Source organism: Zonotrichia leucophrys, chromosome 17, assembly GCF_028769735.1.
Source record: "Zonotrichia leucophrys gambelii isolate GWCS_2022_RI chromosome 17, RI_Zleu_2.0, whole genome shotgun sequence".
Taxonomy (NCBI): Eukaryota; Metazoa; Chordata; class Aves; order Passeriformes; family Passerellidae; genus Zonotrichia; species Zonotrichia leucophrys.
This window is the reverse complement of record NC_088186.1, coordinates 9,635,698-9,657,364: the sequence shown is the minus strand read 5'-3', so window position 1 is coordinate 9,657,364 and position 21,667 is coordinate 9,635,698.

Here is a 21,667-nt window from a genome sequence, read left to right as displayed (position 1 = left end):
GTGTTTGGTGCTGCCACCAACCCGGGCAGCAGTCAACAGCCTCTTCTCAGATGGGCTTCCACAAAGAGAGCCAGAAATGGAACCAGTCTCTCCCCTTTCCTCCCAACTTTTCTCCAAAGGAGTAGCTTGAAGTGAGTCCTGGAACCTGTTACAAAGAGCAAGGCTGGGATGTTCCTCAGTGACAGTAGGGCTTGAGTGTAGGTGCAGTGATACTCAGTAGAATCATAGAAATTTCCTGGGTTGGAAGGGACCTTTCAGATCATCCAGTGCCACCCCTGCCATGGCAGGGACACCTCCCACTGTCCCAGGCTGCTCCCAGCCCTGCCCAACCTGGCCTTGGGCACTGCCAGGGATCCAGGGTGGGCACCCTGTGCCAGGGCCTGCCCACCCTCACAGGGAACAATTCCTAATTCCCAATATCCCATCCATCCTGCCCTCTGGCTGTGGGAGCCATTCCCTGTGTCCTGGCACTCCAGGCCTCTCCCCTTTCCTTGAAGGCTCCCTTCAGGCCCTGGCAGGTTGCACTTGGGTCACCCAGAGCTTCTCTCCTCCAGGCTGGCAGGCCTGTCCTTCATGGCTCACTTGTGTCACTGTTTCTGTTCCACTTCTGCTTTTGCTTCTGCCTCAGCTGGAGTGTGCAGGGCCCTGTTCAGTGCCCAACCACCCTCTGAGGAAAGAACCTTATCCTCATACCCAACCTAAACCTTCCTTCTTTCCCCCATCAGCTCTTGTTTCCTGGGACTGGAGCTCTGAGTGCCAAGTCACGCTCAGGAGACTCCTCTGTTTCCTGAAGCTGTGTCCAAAACACCCAAACAAACACAGTAGTTAAGTGGAGGGGTGGAACTCCCTCCCCAGTGCTGCTCCCTCCCCCTCTGTGTGGTTTTCTTCCTCCTGAGCTCAGAAATGCTGTGTGAGGGCAGTGACACCCTCCCTTCACCACCTTGGTGCTTTATTTCTCCTTTGGTGCAGGAACAGGAAAGGTGGGAGGTGTTTGTGTTTGACACAGGGGCACTGTCCTGTACCCCACATTTCCTGTGTTCTCTTGTTTCCACTGCAGCTCCCACATCAGGGCTGCCTTTGGGAGCTTCTCAGCAGTTCTTATACCGGATTTGTTGGAAACAGCACCTGTGTAACAATTTCCTGATACTGGATTTGCAGCACCTGAGTGTAACAATTTCCTGCAGAGGTTTGGTTTCAAACTGTTTAAACTGTCCTGGCAACTTAGACCAAATAACATCCCACCCTGCTGCCAAACTTTGGCCATGAACCTGCTCAGGCCCATGCTCTGCTCAGACTTGGAGGTTATTTTAGGTTGTTTTGGGGATTCTCTTGGTCACTTGAGGTTCCCCATATCCTAAAGTTAATGTTGTGCTCTCCTGTAGCAGGAATTTGTCATCCAGGATGATTATTTTTTACTGCTTGGTACAAAGGCCTGTACCTGCAGGACTGTCACACACAATGGTGATTTTTCCCAGTTTTTTACATCCATGAAGAAACTGAATCCCAGAATATGAACTGGCCATTCCCAGTGCTGGTGGCAAGTTTGGCTGAGGAGGGGAGAGCTGGGCAGCTGAGAGGGAGTGGCTGCCAGCCTGGTGCTGCTCAAGGAGACACAATTCCAGAAAACAATGTTAGTAGTGAACATCTCCTCCTGCTTGCCCGTTTTGGTAGTGAAAATCTTCCATGTTTTGAGATGAGAAAGGTTTCACTCCTGTGCCAGGAATGACACAGAGCCCTGTTGTGCAGGTGAGCCCTGCATGGCAGGAGCTGAGCTGGCTGCACTGGGCTGCAGGGGCTGGGATTCCAGGGGTGCAGGGATATGGGGTGCAGGGTCTGGGATTCCAGGGGTGCAGGGATATGGGGTGCAGGGTTAGGGATTCTAGGGATACAGGGATATGGGGTTCAGGATGCTGGATGTGCAGAGTCTGGAATTCTGGGGATATAGGGGATATGGGGTGCAGAATCTGGGATTCTAGGGATCCAGGGGTGTTGGGGGGCAGGATCTGGGATTCCAGGGCTACAGGGGTGTGGGATGCAGGATCAGGCATTACAGGGATACAGGGATATGGGGTGCAGGGTCTGGAATTCCAGGGATCCAGGGGTGTGGGGTGCAGGACCTGGGATTCCAGGGATCTGGGCTGCTGGGGATCCAGGAGTTTGGGGTATGGGGTGCAGGGTGTTGGATGTGCAGAGTCTGGAATTCCAAGGATACAGGGATATGGGGTGCAGGGGCTGGGATTCCAGGGGAGCAGGGGTGTGGGATGCAGAGTCTGGCATCCCAGGGGTCCAGGACTGTGGGGTGCAGGGTGTTGGATGTGCAGAGTCTGGAATTCCAAGGATACAGGGTATGAGGTGCAAGGTGCTTGATGTGCAGAGTCTGGAGTTCTGGGGATACAGGGATATGGGGTGCAGGATCTGGGATTCCAGGGATCTGGGCTGCCAGGGATCCTGGAGTCTGGGGTGCTGGATGTGCAGGGTCTGGGGTCCCAGGTATACACGATTGGGGTGCAGGGTGCTGGATGTGCGGAGTCTGGAATTCCAGGGATCCAGGGATATGGGGTCCAGGGCCTGGGATTCCAGGGTCTTGGCTGCCAGGGATCAGGAGTGTGGGGTGCAGGGTGCTGGGGTGTCAGGGATGCAGGTTACAGGGATCCCAGGGGTGTGAGGTGCAGGTTGCTGGATGTACAGAGTCTGGAATTCCAAGGATATAGAGTATGGGGTGCAGGGTGCTGGATGTGCAGGGCCTGGGATTCACAGATCTGGGCTGCCAGGGACCCAGGGGTGTGAGGTATGGGGTGTGGGGTGCTGGATGTGCAGAGTCTGCAATTCCAAGGATATAGAGTATGGGGTGCAGGGTGCTAGATGTGCAGGGTCTGGGATTCCTGGATCCAGGGGTGTGGGGTGCAGGGTGCTGGATGTGCAGGGCCTGGGATTCCAGGGATCTGAGGGTGTGGGGTCTGGAATTCCAGGGATCTGAGGGTGTGGGGTGCAGGAATCTGGGCTACCAGGGTTCCAGGCATGTGTGGTGCTGGATGTGCAAGGTCTGGAATTCCAAGGAATACAGGGATATGGAGTGCAGATTGCTAGATGTGCAGGGTCTGGGATTCCAGGGATCTGAGGGTGTGGGGTCCCAGGGGTCTGGGCTGCCAGGGCTCTGGGTGCAGGGTGCTGCATGTGCACAGTGCTGGGTGCAGGGCAGTGGCTTTTCCCCGTGCCACGGCCAGGCCAGCCCTTGGTTCTGCCCTGGGTTCCCTCTCCGAGGAGCTCTCTCCCTTTGCTCCCAGCTGCTGTTTCACGTCTGGTGCCAGCCCCGCTCCGGGGGGCTCAGCTGGGCTGGATTCGGGAATTTTTCCCATCCTTTGAGCACAGGCACTGCTGTGGGTGTGCACTAGAGGGTGGTGCAGCCTTGCCTGCCCTGAGATCCTCCCGGGCTGGCACATGGGAGCTGGAATCGCTCCCTGCTCACACTCAGAGGGGACAGTTGGTCCTTGCAGCACGGGTGGGATCCCTGTGGCACGAACTAACCATGAATTCTCTCCAAACCCACTGAGCCTGACTGCAGAGAGGATTTTCACAAAGAATTCAGGTTTCTGGGTTTTCCTGAGGGATCAGAGGAACTCAGTGAGGCTCTTCAGGCTCAGCTGGGCTGTGATTTACAGGATAACGAGAGGGAAACAACTGAAGCCATTATCAGGTATCCTCACACTCCTGAATGCTCCAGAGCATCTGCTCCTGGGCACAACACCCTGTCCTGGTGCTGTGGGCACTGCACCCACTGGAAAATGCTTGGGAACAATGAATGGGAATGGTGCAGGTGGCTGGAGGGAAGATGGACATAGAAAGGAGTGGCTGATAAAGGCTGGAGCAGGTGCTGCACAGCAGAAAACTGAGTGATCTCCCTCCAAGGGACTTTTCTGCTGCAAAATTCAGGCTTTGCAATCTCCTTTAGGTTAATTCTGGTGAGTTGTACATGGTGGGGAATTTGGTTTGTGACTTCCCCTGTAAAAGAGGAGAAGTTCCCCTATCCAGCTCCTTGGATGAATGTCTGTCTTCAACTTTGGAAGAGCTGCATCTAGCCCAGAAAATGAAGTGACATGAAAAATCCTATTAACTCTTGTCCTGATTTCAGCTGGGAGAGAGGTAATTGTTTCTTAGTTATTTAATTACTTTTTCAGTATAATTCAGCCATTTGAGGGTAGAGAACATCCCTGATTTTGCCTGTAGGTGCATTAAAGGTGTTTCTATCTGCTCTAAATGCTGTTTGAGCTCTCCTCAGGCTGGGGCTGTCTCAGGAGGGTTTGGAGGTGCCCAGCAGCAGGGCTGTGCCACACCTGGACCTGGTGTCTGAGTCTCTCTGGGGGCAGAGGCAGAGCACACAGGGCTCTCCAGCCTTTATTCCAGTTTTGGTGGGTGACACACAGATGTCAGAACTCTCTGTTCCCTTTTGTACAGCAGTGTGACCTGTCCTGGCACACAAGTGCCACTGTTCCTCCAGCTGTGTCCATGCATGGGAGTCTTGATGGAGCAGCTTTGCAGGAGGATGAAGTATTTCTGCACTTCTGTCCTTGCAGCTCTGGCAGATCCTTCTGTGACCTCCTGCTCTCTCCACTTGCCTTGCTCACCTTAATTTCCCCTCCAGGCTGTTTTGTTAACAAGGACCAAGCCCCTTCCCCATGGCTCTGAGCCCCAGGCATGCTCTGGGTGTCCTTGCCAGCACTCCCCTTTCACCAGAGCCAAGCTCAGCATTAAAAACAAAGGGAAAATCAGCATCTCAGAGCTTCAGGTGGGGGTAAAACCTGGATTGAGGGCAGCTCCACCCTGGCCACTCAGTGCTGAGACACATCACACAGTCCATGGGCATCCTCTGCATTCCCTGCTCTTTCCCAAGCCCTTCCCTGTTCTTGCCCTCTGTGGTGCAGAAATGACCATCAGCAAATTGAGGAGAGTCCAGGAGCACAGGGAGCCCCCAGCAAAGATAACAAGGTCAGTGCAGCTGAAGGAGAATTCACAGCTGAACCATCTGAGTGGGTGGATTTCAGCCTGCTGGACCTGCCAGGGGAGTTTGAGGAGAAGGACGAGGCTGAACACCTGGAGGCAGTGAAACCTGCTTCCTTTTCTAGCAAAACAATTGCACAAGGGGCAAAGGTGTCTCAGCTGGGCTGCCAGAGCTGCCTTGGGCTGAGTCTGAGCTCTGCTTCTCCTCATCAGCAGGGCCTGGGCCCAGGGAAGGGGAAAAACATCCCTGGGAGATGCTCACATCTCACAGCCTCACATCTGCTGTGCTGGAGAGAGCAGCCCAGGAGTGAGAACTGGGGTCTGTCCTTCAACAGCTTCTGTGGATGTCATTCTATGGCTGGAAAGGGAGAAAGAGTCAGCAGGATTTGGGTTGGAAAGGACCTTAAATCCCATCCCATCCCATCCCATCCCATCCCATCCCATCCCATCCCATCCCATCCCATCCCATCCCATCCCATCCCACCCCTGCCATGGCAGGGACACCTCCCACTGTCCCAGGCTGCTCCCAGCCCTGTCCAGCCTGGCCTTGGGCACTGCCAGGGATCCAGGGGCAGCCACAGCTGCTCTGGGCACCCTGTGCCAGGGCCTGCCCACCCTCAAATATTCCTGTGATATTTGTAATTCCTGTTACCAGCCCTCCAGCCTGAGCAAGAATAAACTGTGCTGGTTCTTGTGCTATTGTCATAAAAACCAGTTCAGGACTCAGGAGACAATTGTTATTGTAGTTTTAATATTAATTTTTTCCCCTCAGGCCAGCATCAGTTTGCTGTGCCAAAGCTGAGTTGCCTGATGAGGGTTAACAGAACAAAGAAGTGGGGAAATGTGTACAAAACCCTGGTAATGAATCATTACCAATCTGATCCAAAACAACCCAGTGATTAGGAATGCAGTTTCATATTACCACTTTTTCAGGCACAGTTGTAGGTAGAAGCAAGTAAATACCCTCAGAAGAAACGTGTCTCATAGCATCTGTTCTTTCTTCTGTTAATTATTGACTCATGTGAGCCTGTGGAAGGAGCTGACACATTCTGCAGAGCCCCTTGTTCTTTTTAACTCTGAAACTCCATTTTCCTCTCTGCTCTGCAGGCTCAGAGCTGCTCTGGCAGGTTGTGTCCGCTCTCCTCTCTGTCCCTGGTGTGCTGAGAGAGCAGAGACAGGGCTGTGGCTGCAGTGCTTTATTCTTTTATTCCCCTGAGCCCACACCTTGGTCAAGGTGTCACCAGGGACTTGTGAAACCAAGCCTGGGTGCCACAAACAACAAAACATCTGCTCCAGTGGGTCACAGGCAGGTTTGTTCCCAGCCCATGTTCTCCAAGCCAGCACCAAGGTCTCTGCTCAGTGTCCACTGAATAATCACAGAATTCCAGAGGGATTTTACAGGTGGTTCCTTGAAGGGCAGCCAAAGCACAGGGAAAGGAATCAGTTTTCCATCTCAGCTACACCCAGCAGGACAACATCCATGGGCTTTGGATGTGGATGTGCAGGAAAGAACCTGCAACCAACAGGGCCCTGCTGGGGGATTTGGGGACACCAGGGGACACCAGGACCCCCAATGCACCTTGGCCAGGGCTGTGTCTAAGCAGAGGCACTTGCACTTGCAGGTTTTTGTGGCCTGGCTCTGCCTGGGGGAGTCACTGGACCTTTTGGATGCCACAGGAATTTTGGGCCATGACCTCATGGTCTCTTGCAAGAGCTCCTTGTCCTGATGTTTCAGTTTCACCTGTGTGTGGGAGGTTTGGTGTTTCCAAATCTTGTCTGCCCTGGTAGCTGGAGGGATCCTGCAGTCTTTGGGCCCCAAAAAGGAAATGCAGATCATTGTCTTTGCAGTGAAACTCAGGAATTCCTTCTAAAAAGCTAAAAATTGCAGCAGGGTTTAGGTCAATCCTGATTTACTGTCAGAAAGCAGTTGTTGCTGCCTTTTTGTGATGCACCTTGGGGGCTGTGAGAGTTCTGGGTCGATGGTGAGCCTCAGGAAGGTGAGTTTTGCCTTTGTTACTCAGCCACACCTCACTCCAGGTGAAGAATGGGATGCTGGATGCTTCCCGGGAGCCTGAAGGAATGTGACTGTTGGTGCTGCAGGTGCCCTTGGGCTGCAGTGAATATAAATATTAACTGGCACCTCCACCTCTGGTTGTTAAATCTCTTGAGGAGTAAAGAGGCTTGGATTGACACCCAAACTGAGGGAAATGGGCCCTGGGGAGCAGAGGGACTGTTCCAGATTGCAATGCAAGATGTTTTCCATTACCATCTGTATGGCAGATTACCTTTGTCCAGTGGGCAGTTTGCCTTATCTCTCTCTTTGGGTGACCACAATCACACCTCCCTCAGGAGGGGACATTGCTGATAACAGCTATTGAATGTCACTGCATGGCTGATAAGAACTACAGCATCCCATTGTGAGATGCCCAGCCCAGAGGGAGGAGCCAAGCATTGCTACCCAGATATAATCCAGAGGTTTTGAGACACCAGCATGCCTTTCTCCACTGGATTCCCAGAGGAACAGCAGCTGCCTCTTCTCCCACTGGATCTTCAGAGGAAGAACACATCCTTCTCTACAGGATCCCTGCTCCAACAGAACCACCCCTGACACTGCAGGAGGGCTGAGCCACAATTCCAATGGGACTGCCACCAACACCCTGACCCACAGGGTGTCAGGTTGGGTTCTGACTCTGTCAGTGTTGTTGTAGTGCACTGCATTGTTTATTTTATCCTTTTATTTTTCTTCCCTATTAAAGAACTGTTATTTCCTGCTCCCATATTTTTGCCTGAGAGCCCCTTAATTTAAAATTTATAGCAATTCAGAAGGGTGAGGAAGGTTTACATTCTCCATTTCAGGGGAGACTCCTGCAGCAGCTGGGCTTGCAAGGGCTGAATAATTACTCTGGGGTTTAATTCCAGCCCAACCAGCTGCACTGAGCCTTGGACAAAGCAGCTTGGCCTCATGTCCAGCCTGGTTTTACAAAGGAATTTCCAACCTGTCCTTGCTGCTGCTTAGGAATGAGGTGTTGTCATTGCTCAGGGCTCAGCTGCATCCCTTCTGTGCCTGCTTCAACCTTCTCTGCTTGGCTTTGTGCCCACCAGAGCTGGGGCACAATGCTTTGTTTTTGTTTCCCAAAGTTTGATTTAATTCCCTGCTCTCCAAACCTGCCTGAGTTCCAGCCCCTCTGATGTAGGAATGTGCTCCTTGTTGAGGGAGTGACAAAACTCTCCTTTGTCCTCTTAAAAAGGAAAACAGCCCAGAAGTTTCTCTCCTGGATTAGGTGAAAAAAGCATCTTATAGGACCTGGGGGGCTTCACCTCCAATGTAAGGAAGGCCAATTGGACAGGAGCAAAAAAGTCCCACCTGGACAATTTATTAAAAAATGAAGAGAACAAAGAAACTAATGGCTTTTGTGAGGTGTTTTATCAGGAGGGCCTCTTGCACCTAAATCAGTTTTTCCCTATAAAGAGTTTGTTATTTTGCCTTTTATTAAAACCTCTTTGTTTCCAACACTGCCACAGAAGCCATCCTGCTGATTTTATGCCTTCTAAAGTAGCTGAACTATCTGAAGTGTAAAATAGACCTCCAAGAGCTTGTGAGACCTGGCTGAGAGCAGCTCCTATTTCACTCTGACACCAGCCCAGATCCTGCTTCCCTCTCATTCAGGCTGGGCAGTTTTCTCCTGTCCCAGGAGGTGCCATTGCTGAGGGGCTGTGTGAAAGCAGCAGGGACAGGGTGAGGAGTGCTGCTCTCCATCAGAGCCCTTTGCAGAGCTCGGGAGCAGCTCCAGGCTCTGCAGTGAGCTCTGTTTGGTGCCTGTGGTGTGTGATAACACTGAATATACATTTTATTGCCTTATCTCTGGGAACTGATGATCATCAAACAGGGCAAGAGCCCAGCTGTTAATTGCTCCCAACCCTTAGGAATCCACAGGGAGTTTGCAGACACCTGCTGGGCTCTGCTGCCAGTGTTGGACACATGAAGGATCCTCACAGGTTCTGCTCCCACCAGACTTCAGGAGAACACCCAGGCTCTGCCCTTGGGCTGAACTTGTGGAATCCCAGAATCCCAAACTGGTTTGGGTTAAAAGGAACCTTAAAATCCCATCCCACTCCATGCCATGGCAAGGACACCTCCCTCTGTCCCAGCCCTGCCCAGCCTGACCTTGGGCACTGCCAGGGATCCAGGGGCAGCCACAGCTGCTCTGGGCACCCTGTGCCAGGGCCTGCCCACCCTCACAGGAAACAATTCCTTCCCAATATCTCATCTAAATCCCCCTTCAGACAGAGAGGAAACATCATCAGGCCAAGGCTCCCCACTGATGTGAGGGGTGTTCTGTACCCCCTGTACCCCGTGGCCACCTCAGGGGTCCCTCAGCAGCACCCTGCCCTCCCAAACTGGGCTTTAATCTCTCTGAAATCTAAATTTTTTTTTTAACTCATTTGTCAGAGTAAAATGAGCCCAAACCAGCACAGCCACTGCACTGAGCTATTTGCTCCAAAAAGAAGACACATGCCCCAAAACACCCCAAAAACCCCACGAAGCAGCACATCATGGATGTGCAGGTCATGATGTGCAGCTCATGGCTAGTCACAGTTTGGGAATCAGCTGCTGTGCTCTCAGCTCACAAATTGTTGGCTTTTCTACCTTCTGTAGTATTAAGTATTATTTCTGTTCAGCTGTTGGAGCATCTCTTACAGAGCTGAGTTGTTAGGAGTTACTCTGCTGCTCCTGCCCTGGTAATATCTCTCCCTGTGGGAGAAGCTTCTCTCCCCTGGAACAAAGGAGTCACGTTGGGTTTACTCATCAAAAATTGCACATGTATAAAATATCAGTGTTGTCCTTGGTGTCCCCCTCCCTCCCCATGTCTGACTCTGCCATAGATTGGAACCCATCACCCACAGCCTGGCAGCTCTCTCTGTTGCCATGGCAGCAGCTCCACTATCCCTTCATGGAGAACCTCAAATATTCCCATTTTCAGAGCTGCTCCAACACCTCCAGTCCTGGCTGCTTTCATTCACTTGCTCACTCCCTCCCTGAGCTCCTCTCCTCCCTTTACTCAGCACTTCTGGGCTCCTCATGAGCTGCCTGAGGGAAAGTCTCACAGCACCTGGAGGCGTCTGGGGACCCTGGGGTTGATTTCATGTGCAGATCTAGCATGGAATTAGCATTCCCTAATGTGTGTTGAATTGGTACTTCATAGAAAATTAACAAAGCCCTGGCTGCTGCACACTTGGCTGTGCTTACACACCCAAGGGTAAAAGTTTCTCTGGCTCAGGTGGGTGAGGTGAGCTGGGCTGGGTGGGCAGCACCTTCCCCATGGTGAGTTTGTGGTGGGAGGGTGTCGCAGACATCTTTTGTGAAAAATCCTTTCCTTAGGATTTTTCCTCCTGAGAAGCTGGGAGGCCTCAGGAACAAAATGTAAACAATGATTATCTGCTGCTGTGGAATGCAACAGGGGCATCTGTGATTGGTCTCATGTGGTTGTTTCTAATTAATGGCCAATCACAGTCAGCTGGCTCAAACAGAGAGCCCCCGAGCCACAAACCTTTGTTATAATTTCTTTCTTATTCTATTCTTAGCTTGCTTTCTGATGAAACCCTTTCTTCTATTATTTTAGTATAGTTTTAATGTAATATATCATAAAATAATAAATCAGCCTTCTGAAACATGGAGTCAGATCCTCGTCTCTTCCCTCATTCTCAGACCCCTGTGAACACCATCACAGGAGGGTGGTGATGTGTTTGTCACACCTGAATTGCACTGCCCAGCTCTCCCTGTCTGTGTGGGAGCTGTGGGATGGGGGATCCTGGGGGTCCCTGGGTTTGCCCCTCCTCAGGGCCCCTTTCTGCAGTTCCACATCTCCATTGGTCAAAGGTCTGGTTCTGGATAACCATGAATAGTTATTGAGGGTTTATTGTTTCCCTTATGGAAATATTGCACTGGAAGAAGGTTAATTTTGAAAAAGATGGTTTTAAAAACAATAATTGGGGGGGCTTTTTTTTTTGTTTTTTGTTCATACAAGTGTCATAGCAAGACACTTTGTGCTTTTATCCTGCTAGAAACTCCAGGCACAAATATTGTATTGTGTCAATGGAGGGAAAAAGGGAGATGCTGAGGGCATCTCAGGGTGTTCAGATCCTGGCACAGGGTGCCCAGAGCAGCTGTGGCTGCCCCTGGATCCCTGGCAGTGTCCAAGGCCAGGCTGGGCAGGGCTGGGAGCAGCCTGGGACAGTGGGAGGTGTCCCTGCCATGGCAGGGGTGGAACAAGATGGGTTTTAAGGTTTCTTCCAATCCAAACCAGTCTGGGATTCTGTGATCTGGTGATCTCCGCTGGATCCTCCACTCCAAGGGAAGGAGCTCGAGGGGCTGGGAAAGCTGTGCTTTGGGGAGCCTGGGGGCTGTGGCCACAGCTTTCCTGCACATCAGGAGCCTCACACCGGGAAAACAGCAGGTGAACGTTCAGGTAAGGGATAACAGCGAGGAAAACAAAATAAGAGAGTGAGAGAACAACAGGAGAAAAAAATTCCCAGCTGCAAAACACTCAGTAACACTCCTGACCAAGATTGGCTCGGTGCAGCCCCAAATCCTGAGGCACTGGGAAGAGCCAGCTCGGAGCATCCCCAGGCAGTGGCTGGGGTTTGATTTATTCCTGGCAGCAGCAGTGCTCCCTGCCTGTGCTGCTGCTGGGCACGGCAGCCCCGGCTCCCCTGCAGCCCCAGAGGGGCAGCTGCTGCTCCTGCTGCTGCTCCTTCTCCTGCTCTGCTCCTGCTGCTGCCCCTGCTGCTGCTGCTCCAGCTCCTGCTCCTGCTGCTGCTCTGTTCCTTCTCCTGCTGCTGCCCCTGCTCCTGCTGCTGCTTCTCTTGCTGCTGCTGCTGCTCCATCTCCTGCTACTGCTCTGCTGCTGCTCCTGCCCCTACTCTGATCCTACTCTGCTCCTGCGCTTCTCCTTCTCCTGCTGCTCCTGCTCTGCTCCTGCTCTGCTCCTGCTGTTGCTCCAGCTCCTGCTCCATCTCCTGCTCCTGCTCTGGTCCTGCTGCTGCTCCTTCTCTGCCCCTGCTGTTGTTGTTGCTCCTGCTCCAGCTCTGCTCCTGCCCCTGCTCTGCTGCTGCTCATTCTCCTGCTCTGCTCCTGCTCTGCTCCTGCTGTTGCTCCAGCTCCTGCTCCATCTCCTGCTCCTGCTGTTGCTGCTCCTGCTCTGCTCCTGCTCCTTCTCCTGCTGCTCCTGCTCTGTCCCTGCTGTTGTTGTTGCTCCTGCTCCAGCTCTGCTCCTGCCCCTGCTCTGCTGCTGCTCATTCTCCTGCTCTGCTCCTGCCCCTGCTGTTGCTGCTCCTTCTCCTGCTCTTGCTCCTCTCCTGCTGCTTTTGCTGCTCCTGCTGCTGCTCCTTCTCCTGCTCCATCTCCGGCTCCTCTCCTGCCCCTGCTGTTGCTGCTCCTGCTCCTCCTCCAGCGGAGCGCTGCGGCCCCAGCGGGCAGCCAGGGGGGCTCCGGGGGCTGGCTGTGACCCAGCCCAGCGCCGGGCTCTGATCCGCGGGGATTTCCTCGCTCCGCACCGAGCCCCGCCGCTCCCGCAGCCTCCCTCGCACCCCGCGGCTCCCGGAGCGCTGCCCGCAGCATCAGCGGCTCCCCCCGAGCCGATGTCACCGGTACCCAATGGAGCAGACCCCGAGGTGCCGCGCATGGATCCCAGGATTCTCATCTTCCTCCTCTACGTGATGATCCTGCACGAGCTGGTGAGCGGCTGGATGGAGTACCAGAAGCAGATGGCCAAGCCCAAGAAGCAGGCGGGTCCCGTGTGGTCCTCCAGGTGAGCTGCTGATCCCAAAGGGGATGCTTGCATGGGGAGATTGTTTTTGTGTGCATCCACCGGTCCTGAGAGATGTGTCTGTGTGTCTGTCTGTGTCTCTCCCTGTCTGTCTCATCTGCTGGGCATTATGCACTGAGGGGGATTAAGGTCTGTTAATCCTCTGAGCCTGCATTGTCTGAGCATCCCGTGCATTTGACACACTTGCAGATAAACACGCCTGCCCATCCTTTCCCTGGGTTTTTTTTTTTTTTTTTTTTTTTGAGATTTTTTTCACTGGAAATGTGCTGTAACTCAGCATATTTGCTGTGACTCAGGTTCCCAATCAGCAGACCTGGAAGAGAAAAATGTGGGTAGCACAAGGAGCTACACTTCATGCATGATATTCATCAATGAGGCACAAAGCTCCAGAGACTGCAATCAGAGTATTTCATGTTAAACCACTACGTGCATGTCACTATCTCCCTGTCTCCTCCCACTCCCTGGGCTGTGCCCACTACACCAATCCCTTGTTTTCTGCCCAACAACAACAAAAATGAGCTGGAGAAATAAGGGAAATTAATGAAAAATTCTGCATATCTTTAAAATTCAGATCTGCTCCTGCAAACATTATTTACATGTAACAGTGTTTGCGGTTGTAATCAGCTTCATTGGGGTCTTATCAGGAAGACTATCTGGATACAGATATTCCTTATCTTCCATCAGCCCTGGGATTAGGGAATCACACCCCAAATCCACCTCCTGCCAGATCTCAGGCCATGGCACACCGACCCCTCAGAGCTTTGGACCTAAAAATGAGCCCGTGACCCAGTTTGCTCCAGGTCTGGCTGCTGCAGCTCGAGTGCACAGAGCTGTCAGCTCAGTCCTGATCCTAATCCTGTGATGTGCATCATTCCCAGCCCCAGTTCCAGCCCTGCTGTGCCTGTGCTGCACAAACACCCACAGAGGTGGCTCCATCCATGAAACCCCAGAGAAAAAATGAGATGAGAAAGAAAGGGTGAGGATAAACCCATGGCTGGCTGGAAATCAGCACCTCCCAGCCTCTTCATTCACAGCTCAGGAACACCATCCCTGGCTGGATCTCTCCAGAGCTCAGGAACACCATCCCTGGCTGGATCTCCAGGCCAGCAGAGCTCAGCTGCACCTTGTGCAAGTGAAATGATCAGCACTGGGAGCACTGCCATGGGTGGAGACAGCACAGAAATAGCTTGAAAGGGATGGGGCTGGCTGGGTTCTGATCGAGGTCAGAGGCAGATTTCCTCGCTGTCTCCATGGCAGAGTGCAGGGAGGAACTGGGACACAACTTGCACTGAGCTCAGGGACACCCTGATGCCAGAGAGAAAACCTAATGGAGTAATTTGGGTTACTCAGAGCTACCAAACAACCTGGATCAAGCAGCCAGGATAATGGGGGTTTTTAAAGAGAATTAGGTGCCCTATCAAAACCAAAAATCCCCAAGAGCTGCCACTTCACCTTTGGGATGTGGCACCAAGCTGGATGATCTGTGCAGGGCTCCCCATCCTGGAGCCATCCCAGCCCTCTCCATCCCAGCTGGTGTGCAGCCCACCCTGCTGTCACAGCCGGGCCCCCAGCCCGGAAAGCAGAGCCACCAGGTCTGTGTGGATCACCTGGATCATTCACAGGCTGCACCACAAGCAGGTGAAGCTCTGTGGCCCAGAGAGCTGCAGAGCCACAGGAGGAATTGGGATCCTTTTAGAGGAGTTAAGATTGTCCTGTGTCAGGCTGTCCTTGCTGGTTCTGGTGTAGCTTGGGCTCACATTGCAGCTCACTCCTGCTGCAATAATGCTCTGACTGATGGCAGTGGCAGTGTATTTTTGGGGGTCTGTGTACAGATCACCATCAGGATGGGACTGCTGTAGAACATGTCTCAAACTGTTTTATTTTCCAGCATCAGCCTCATTACATGGGTATGACAATGGGAAGATGCCAGCAGCTCACATCCCCAGCAGCAGACAAAGAATTCAATGTTAACTCAAGTGTTAACACACAAACCATTATTTTATATGTCCTTACTTTCTTCTTTCTCATATAATTTTTTTACTAACAAATCTTATAGCTACTACTTAACTCTAATTACAGTTCTACTATTTCTAAAGCCTATCTTATACAACTTTCCTAAAATCCTCTAATTTTAAAGGTTCCCACAGCAGGTGCCATCTCCAGCCAGGAGAGGGGCAGCCAGGAGCTGCTGTGCTCTGGGACTCGAGGGTTCCAGGATTTTAGGAAGGATTTGCAGACACTGCCAAGGCAGCCACCCAAAACCTTCCTGTAAGAGCTGAACCCTGAGGTGAGAGCAAGGCAGAGCTCCCTGGATGAGCAGGGTGTGAGGGCTCTGCTTCCAGCACAGCCTGGAGCTGGGCCAGCGCTGGGGAGCTGAGCCTCCATTCCTGCCACCGGTAAAGGTAATTAATATCCAAACCAATTAGGAAATTCAGTTATAAACAGCGAGCTAATGAGGAATTAGGACAGGAGGGTGCTCTCTCTCCAGTGTAGCCTCAGCCCAGGCAGATTTCAGGGCTCTCCCTCCTTTGGGTGGCTGTTGAATAGTAACAGGCTCTGTTGTGAGCAGCTTTTTCTCACATTCACAGCTTTGCCACAGCTCGGCCTCCTCCGCTCCCGGCGTGGCTGGCGGCTCCCCCGCCCGGCTCCATTCACAGCCCTGGGCCCGAGCTCCTGCTCCCCTTTCCCCGGGCCCTGAGCTCCTGCTCCCCTTTCCCTGAGCTCCTGCTCCCCTTTCCACCATTTCCCTGAGCTCCTGCTCCCCCTTCCTCCAGGCCTGAGCTCCTGCTCCCCTTTCCCTGAGCTCCTGCTCCCCTTTCCCCAGGCCCTGAGCTCCTGCTGCCCTTTCCCCAGGCCCTGAGCTCCTGCTCCCCTTTCCCCTGAGCCCTGAGCTCCTGCTCCCCTTTCCCTGAGCCCTGAGCTCCTGCTCCCCTTTCCCTGAGCTCCTGCTCCCCTTTCCCTGAGCTCCTGCTCCCCTTTCCCCAGGCCCTGCGGGCAGGGGGAGCCCAGCCTAGAGCCCCAGGCTGGGAGGGACCACAAAGACAATTTCACTGTCCCCACAGGGTCACTCATGTTAAGAAAATGAATCCACAAACACCAGAGGTTTATGTCCAAAAAGGAGACAGAAGAGTCCTTTTACTTTATTCCAATAAAGGGAAAGGCCATGGGGCATTCCCCAGGGGTCTCTCCAGTTTTCGGAGGTCACAGCCTCCTTTTTATCCCAATTTCCCAGCCACATTTCCCTTCTTTCTTTCCCCATTGGCTGAGGTACTTGGGAGGTTCAGACTTCCCAAAACACCTGATACCAGAGATTCTCCTCCAATGTACAATCCTCCCTTTTAATTTTTAATTCTTATGGAATTTAGGGGTTTTTCCCCGTTGGCTGAGGTACTTGAGAGGTACAGACTGAAACACCTGATATCAAAGATTCCCCTCTAATGTATAACCCTCCCTCTTAATTTTTAATTCTTAGGGAATTTAGAGGTTTTTCTTCCCCATTGTTTCTTTCATCTCAATGTCTATTTCATTTATCAGCCAACCTAAAGTTTATTTGTAAGAGCAAATCTCTTTTTCCATTCATCAATCAGTGGAATCCTTCCCAATGTTTCTTTTATCTTCCAGAGCTGGTTTTATCTACCACAGCTTGTTTGTAAAAACAAATCTGCTATTCCTCTTACTCAGACAGGTTTCTCCAAGCCCCAATGTCCAGCCTGGCCTTGGGCACTGCCAGGGATGGAGCAGCCACTGAGGACATTGAGGTTTTTGCCTGAAGGGCCAAAACACAAAAGTAAAATGCCACATTAAATTGCTGCAATCAGGCAATGTTGGGTCCCTTTTATTTATTATCTGTAGAGGTATTTTTTGAAAAAGCTTTAGAACACAGCTTTTCCTGGGCCCTGCCAGGGATCCAGGGGCAGCCACAGCTGCTCTGGGCACCCTGTGCCAGGGCCTGCCCACCCTGCCAGGGAACAATTCCCAATTCCCAATATCCCATCCAGCCCTGCCCTCTGGCACTGGGAGCCATTCCCTGTGTCCTGTCCCTCCATCCCTTGTCCCCAGTCCCTCTGCAGCTCTCCTGGAGCCCCTTCAGCTCTCCTGAGCTCTCCCTGGAGCTTCTCCTCTCCAGGTGAGCACCCCCAGCTCTCCCAGCCCTGGAGCAGCTCCATGCCTGCTCTGGACAATGTTTGTTGATGGAGCCACTGGGGATTACAGGACAATGACTGAGCAGGATCCAGAAAGGGGAGAGGTCTCTGATCACCAGAGATCACCATGGGCAGCTCTCCTGGCAGGAATGGGGAGGGGCTGTGATTCACCCCGAGTGAGTCACCCCAAATTCCTACAGAGCCTGGTGTGCCCACATCTCCCTCTGCCCTGGCAGCACAAGGAATCCCAAAGAAGTTCCAGGAGTGCATGGTTTGCTTTAATGGTTTTAAGGAAAGCTGCTCAAAGATACTGGAGGTTTTGAAAGGGGTTGGTTTCAGTGGCCCCCAGCCAGCGGGGACATTCCTGGGGGCTCTGGGGTTTATGGAGTTCTGTTTAGGGAGTTTATAGGATTCTGTTTGTGGAGTTTATGGGGTTCTGTTTGTGGGATTTTTGGGGTTCTGTTTATGGGGTTCTGAGCTGCTCCTGTATTCAGCAGCTCTTTCCAAGCCCTCCAGCAGCCAGGGCAGGGCGGGTTCCCCACAGCCAACAGGGGCACAGCCCTGGGACAGGCTCAGCCCCGACTCTGCCCACCCTGAGCCCCAGGGCAGGATCCAGCTCTGCATCCCTTGGCAGCAGCGGTGCTGAACCAGAATTCCCTGTCTGTGAGAACATCGGGGGGCAGGATGGTGGGGACGGACGGAGATGAGAGATCTCTGGAGCCAGGTCTGGGAACTTGGGGTTTATTGCAAAGGGCCTGGGTGCAGGGCCCTGCTGGGAGCTGCCAAACACAGCTCAGAGCAGGCCCGAGAGAAGGGAGGGGGAGAGAGGATGAGAGGGTGAGAGAGTAAAAAGGGTGAGAGAGCAAGGTTCCCGTTCCAATACAATAAATCTTCTTCTGTGTTGAATATTTTGATTCTCACTAACTAATTTAGTACAATATACAAATCCTATAGCATTTACATACAGCCTATAAGAATCATTACATTACCATACTGTGTTACATTTTAAACCCTACAAACTCCTCTTTGGGCCCCTTCTGCCAAGCTGAAGGGTCTGCTCTGACCCTTGGGCCTGTCTGCAAGCAGAGGGTGTTGTTCCATCAAAAGGGGATCACCTTCAGCTGGCCACACCATTGTTTTCCAGTTGTTCAGTAACTGAGGGATCTCAAAGCTTGCTTTCATTTCAATCTCGCTTATAGTTTCCATATTCTCAAAATCTTTTGCCAGGCAATCATATTTATACGGCTTTCCTGTTTCATCTTCCCCAACACCTGTCCTTTAGGAGCCCCATTGGGTGCAGCTGTGCCCCGTGCAGTAACCGTGTGTTGTTGCTGTGTTCCTGAGCAGTAACCGTGTGTTGTTGCTGTGTTCCTGAGCAGTAACCGTGTCTCCTTGCTGTGTTCCCGAGCAGCAGCAGCAGCAGCAGTCCCAGGACAGCCCCATGCAGTTTCTCCCGGCCCCTGGTGCACTCAGCGCGCCGGGAGCGATGCCGCGACTGGAGGAAGCCGGGCAGGATCATCCGCAAAGCCTGAGCGGGATCCAGGGGCCGTGGGGAGGCTGCAGAGCCTCAGAGAGGCCCCCCAGGGGCTGCAGCACCTCCACAGGGACAGCATCCATCCATCCTGCAGCGATCTGCTGAGGGGGAGGAGCCCCTTCCTCAGGGAATCACCCCTGCCCGCGGAGGAGCCGCCAGGAGCAGAGGGATGGCCTGAGCTGGGACAGCGGTTCTGCCTCCCATCACCACCAAGTGACTTTGCTTTCTTCTCCCCCAAGGGCTGAGTGGATGGAGAGCAGATTTCCCAGGGGAAAAGTGGGATTTGCTCCTGCATGGGCAGCCCTGTGGTTTCAGGCTCCTCTTCTCGCTCTCCAGGACTGTGCAGCATTTCCCAAAGTGGCTGGAAAACCTTCAGTGCCCAGTTTGTCACCACTCCCAGGAGGAGCTGCCTCCCCTGGGACACCCAGAAGTGACTTTGGGAATGCTGCCTCCCCTGGGACACCCAGAAGTCACAGCCCTTTGGGAATGCTCCCTGTTAGCCTCATGCACCAAGAGCCTGCCAGTTATTCTCTGCTTTTCCTCACCTTCGCTAAATGAGTTGCTCCAGGGAAGAGGAGGGAAAAATGTCCTGAACCAGTGACTCAGAGTTATGTCATCAAATGCAATTTACTGCAATGGCCTTGTAATTAGCATTTTTGGAGCCTTCCCAGCAGCTGAGGCAAATAAATGTGAGAGCCACTTTCTAATGAGCAGATAGGTGGGGAAGGAATACAATCCTGCTCTTTAGACTCTGCTGTTCAGGCATAAAATCAGATTTTAGAGGCAAAAGTCAGCAGCCCACAGAGCTGGAATTGTGGAGCATGGAAGGATTCTGAGATTCTGACACTGGGCTCCAACAGCAGCTGCCCATGGCAAAACTGCCCCTTATTTGCTGAACATAATGTTTGGCTCAAACACAGCCTGTTTTCCTCGTTGCCAGCCATTTGTGAGCCTGACTCAGGCTCCCAGACACATTATCCAGAAGCAGATAGGAAGGGGAATAGGAATAGATTATGCATTCATTACCCAGAAGTAGCCAGCAGATACATTTGCACATTTGTCTGCTGCTCAGTTGTTTGCAAATGGTTCCTGGTGGCTGATGCTGTGTTTGTTCAGTCACCCGGGGCTGGGAGTTCCCAATTCTCTCTCCCAGGCAGGCTGGATCAGTGACTTGGATGGAAATCTCTGCTTTCACCTACAGGAGATGAAGTTTCCACCTAGAAGTTCATGCCTTGTGTTGAGATTGTTTTGAAAAAAGGGGGAAAAATAGCTGTGAACAGTTTCTGCACATTTCAAAGCATAAAGTCTGTGAAATTGTATTTAAAAAATGTGAAATTCAGCATAAAAACTGAAATTGTGCCTCAGCTCTGGGACACTGGGGCTATTCCCCTGACCTGACCCATGCAGGTACCAGTGACAGCAGCACATGGAGATGTCAGGAGGGAAAATGCTCAGGAAATGTTCTGTGTGCTGGGGGAGTTTGCTTCCCTGGAGCTGAGTGTGTTTGGGGGATGTTCTCCCTGCTCTTCTGCCAGAGCCTGGGTGAGTTTGGGAGCTCTGGCTGTGGAAAAAGGGTTTGGATGAATTCCTGCAGTGGGGCAGGGCAGGGCTGGGACCACGCTGGGCTCTCAGCCTCAGCAGGACAGACAGACTGAACAGGGACAGAGAGATGCACCTTTAGGAAGGGTGAAGGGCCAGGACTGCCTTGCCCTGATGATCACACGCTGGATTTATCCCTGTAAATAGAAGATTGTTTACTGCCAATAAACTCTTTTGCATACACAGGACTCAGGCTGTCTCTGTTCCCACTCAGCCCTTGTGTCTCTCTGGGTTTGCCTTTCCCAGCTGGGACCCAGGGGAGGTGTTGGTGGAATCTAGGGGTGATCCAGAATGGATAAAAGCTGAATTTGTAGCACAAATGTTCTCATTCTTTATGCAGAGGAACCCAGGACTGCCAAACAGAGCCTGGTTTTGGGTGGTTGTGGGTTTGGTTTGGGATTTTTAATATTCAGGTCACTCTGCAGCTCTGTTGGAGAAAGTCCTGCCCAAGGAACGTCCCCTGGGGTGGGAGCTGGTGGTGGTGGAGAGCTCAGGACCCCCAGCCTGCAGTGGTGTGGACCCCAGAGCCCTGGGGAGTGAAACCCCAAGCTGCTCTAAGGACCCTGTAGGGACTCACCCTCCCCTTGGCATTGGGCTGACCAATGGTCCAGGGTGAGGGGACACAGCCAGGGGTGCCCAGGGGGCTCCTGTCTGTCCCCTCAGCCCCCTGAGGGCCTGGGCCCTGGCCCTGCACCCCTCAGCACCCCTGGGCACACATTTCCCCCTGCAGGAGCCTCCTCTGCAGGGAGAGGCTGTGCTGTGCTGTCCCAACACACAAGGAATGCCTCTGGACAGGAATTCCCAAAATCCTCCTCATGGGCTGTAACCAGCAGTGCCTCTGACCCCAAACCAGCACAGTTTTGCACCAAATATCCCAGCTCACTGCACTGATCTGGGCTATTTGCTCCAAAAGAAGACACATGCCCCAAAATACCCAAAACCCCCAAGGACCAGCACTTCATGGATGTGCAGCTTCCCCTGAGGGGGACAGGGGAAGTCACCTCCTGTGCCTTCAGCTGGGGCACGAGGCTGTGGGGGCCGTTGGCTCTGCTCAAAATAGACTCTGTGGGCTGCACCCCAAACCACACTTTTGTCAGAAACTTCCTTTTTAGCTTGAATTTCAGTTTGCAGCCCTTTCACAGTGAGTCAGTGGAAGCCCTGCTCGCCCTGGAGCTGCTCAGGGAGGCTTTGAATCCTCAACTTTGGGCCATCCATGGATTAACCTTCCTGCAGGGACTGTTTCCATCAGATCCCAAAGAGTTCACCAGGATGGAGCACTGGGATTCCACTCTCTGGGCTCTCACCCTCAGCCGTGGATGTGTCCTGCCTCGCAGAGCAGAGCTGGGCTCAGTGAAGGCGGAGCAGTTTCACAGGCTGGATTTGGATCTGCTGGAGTCCAGACACTGGAGATCACCTTCTGAACACCTCAGCAAAGCCCTCTTGGGATTTCCTTTGGCCTGGGAAGGCGTTTCCAGAAATCCCCATTTTCTCACCCACCTCATGGTGCTGTTTGGAGCATTTGGTGCCACCTGGAGACCCAGCCCTGCACCCACAGCTCATGGTGCCACCGC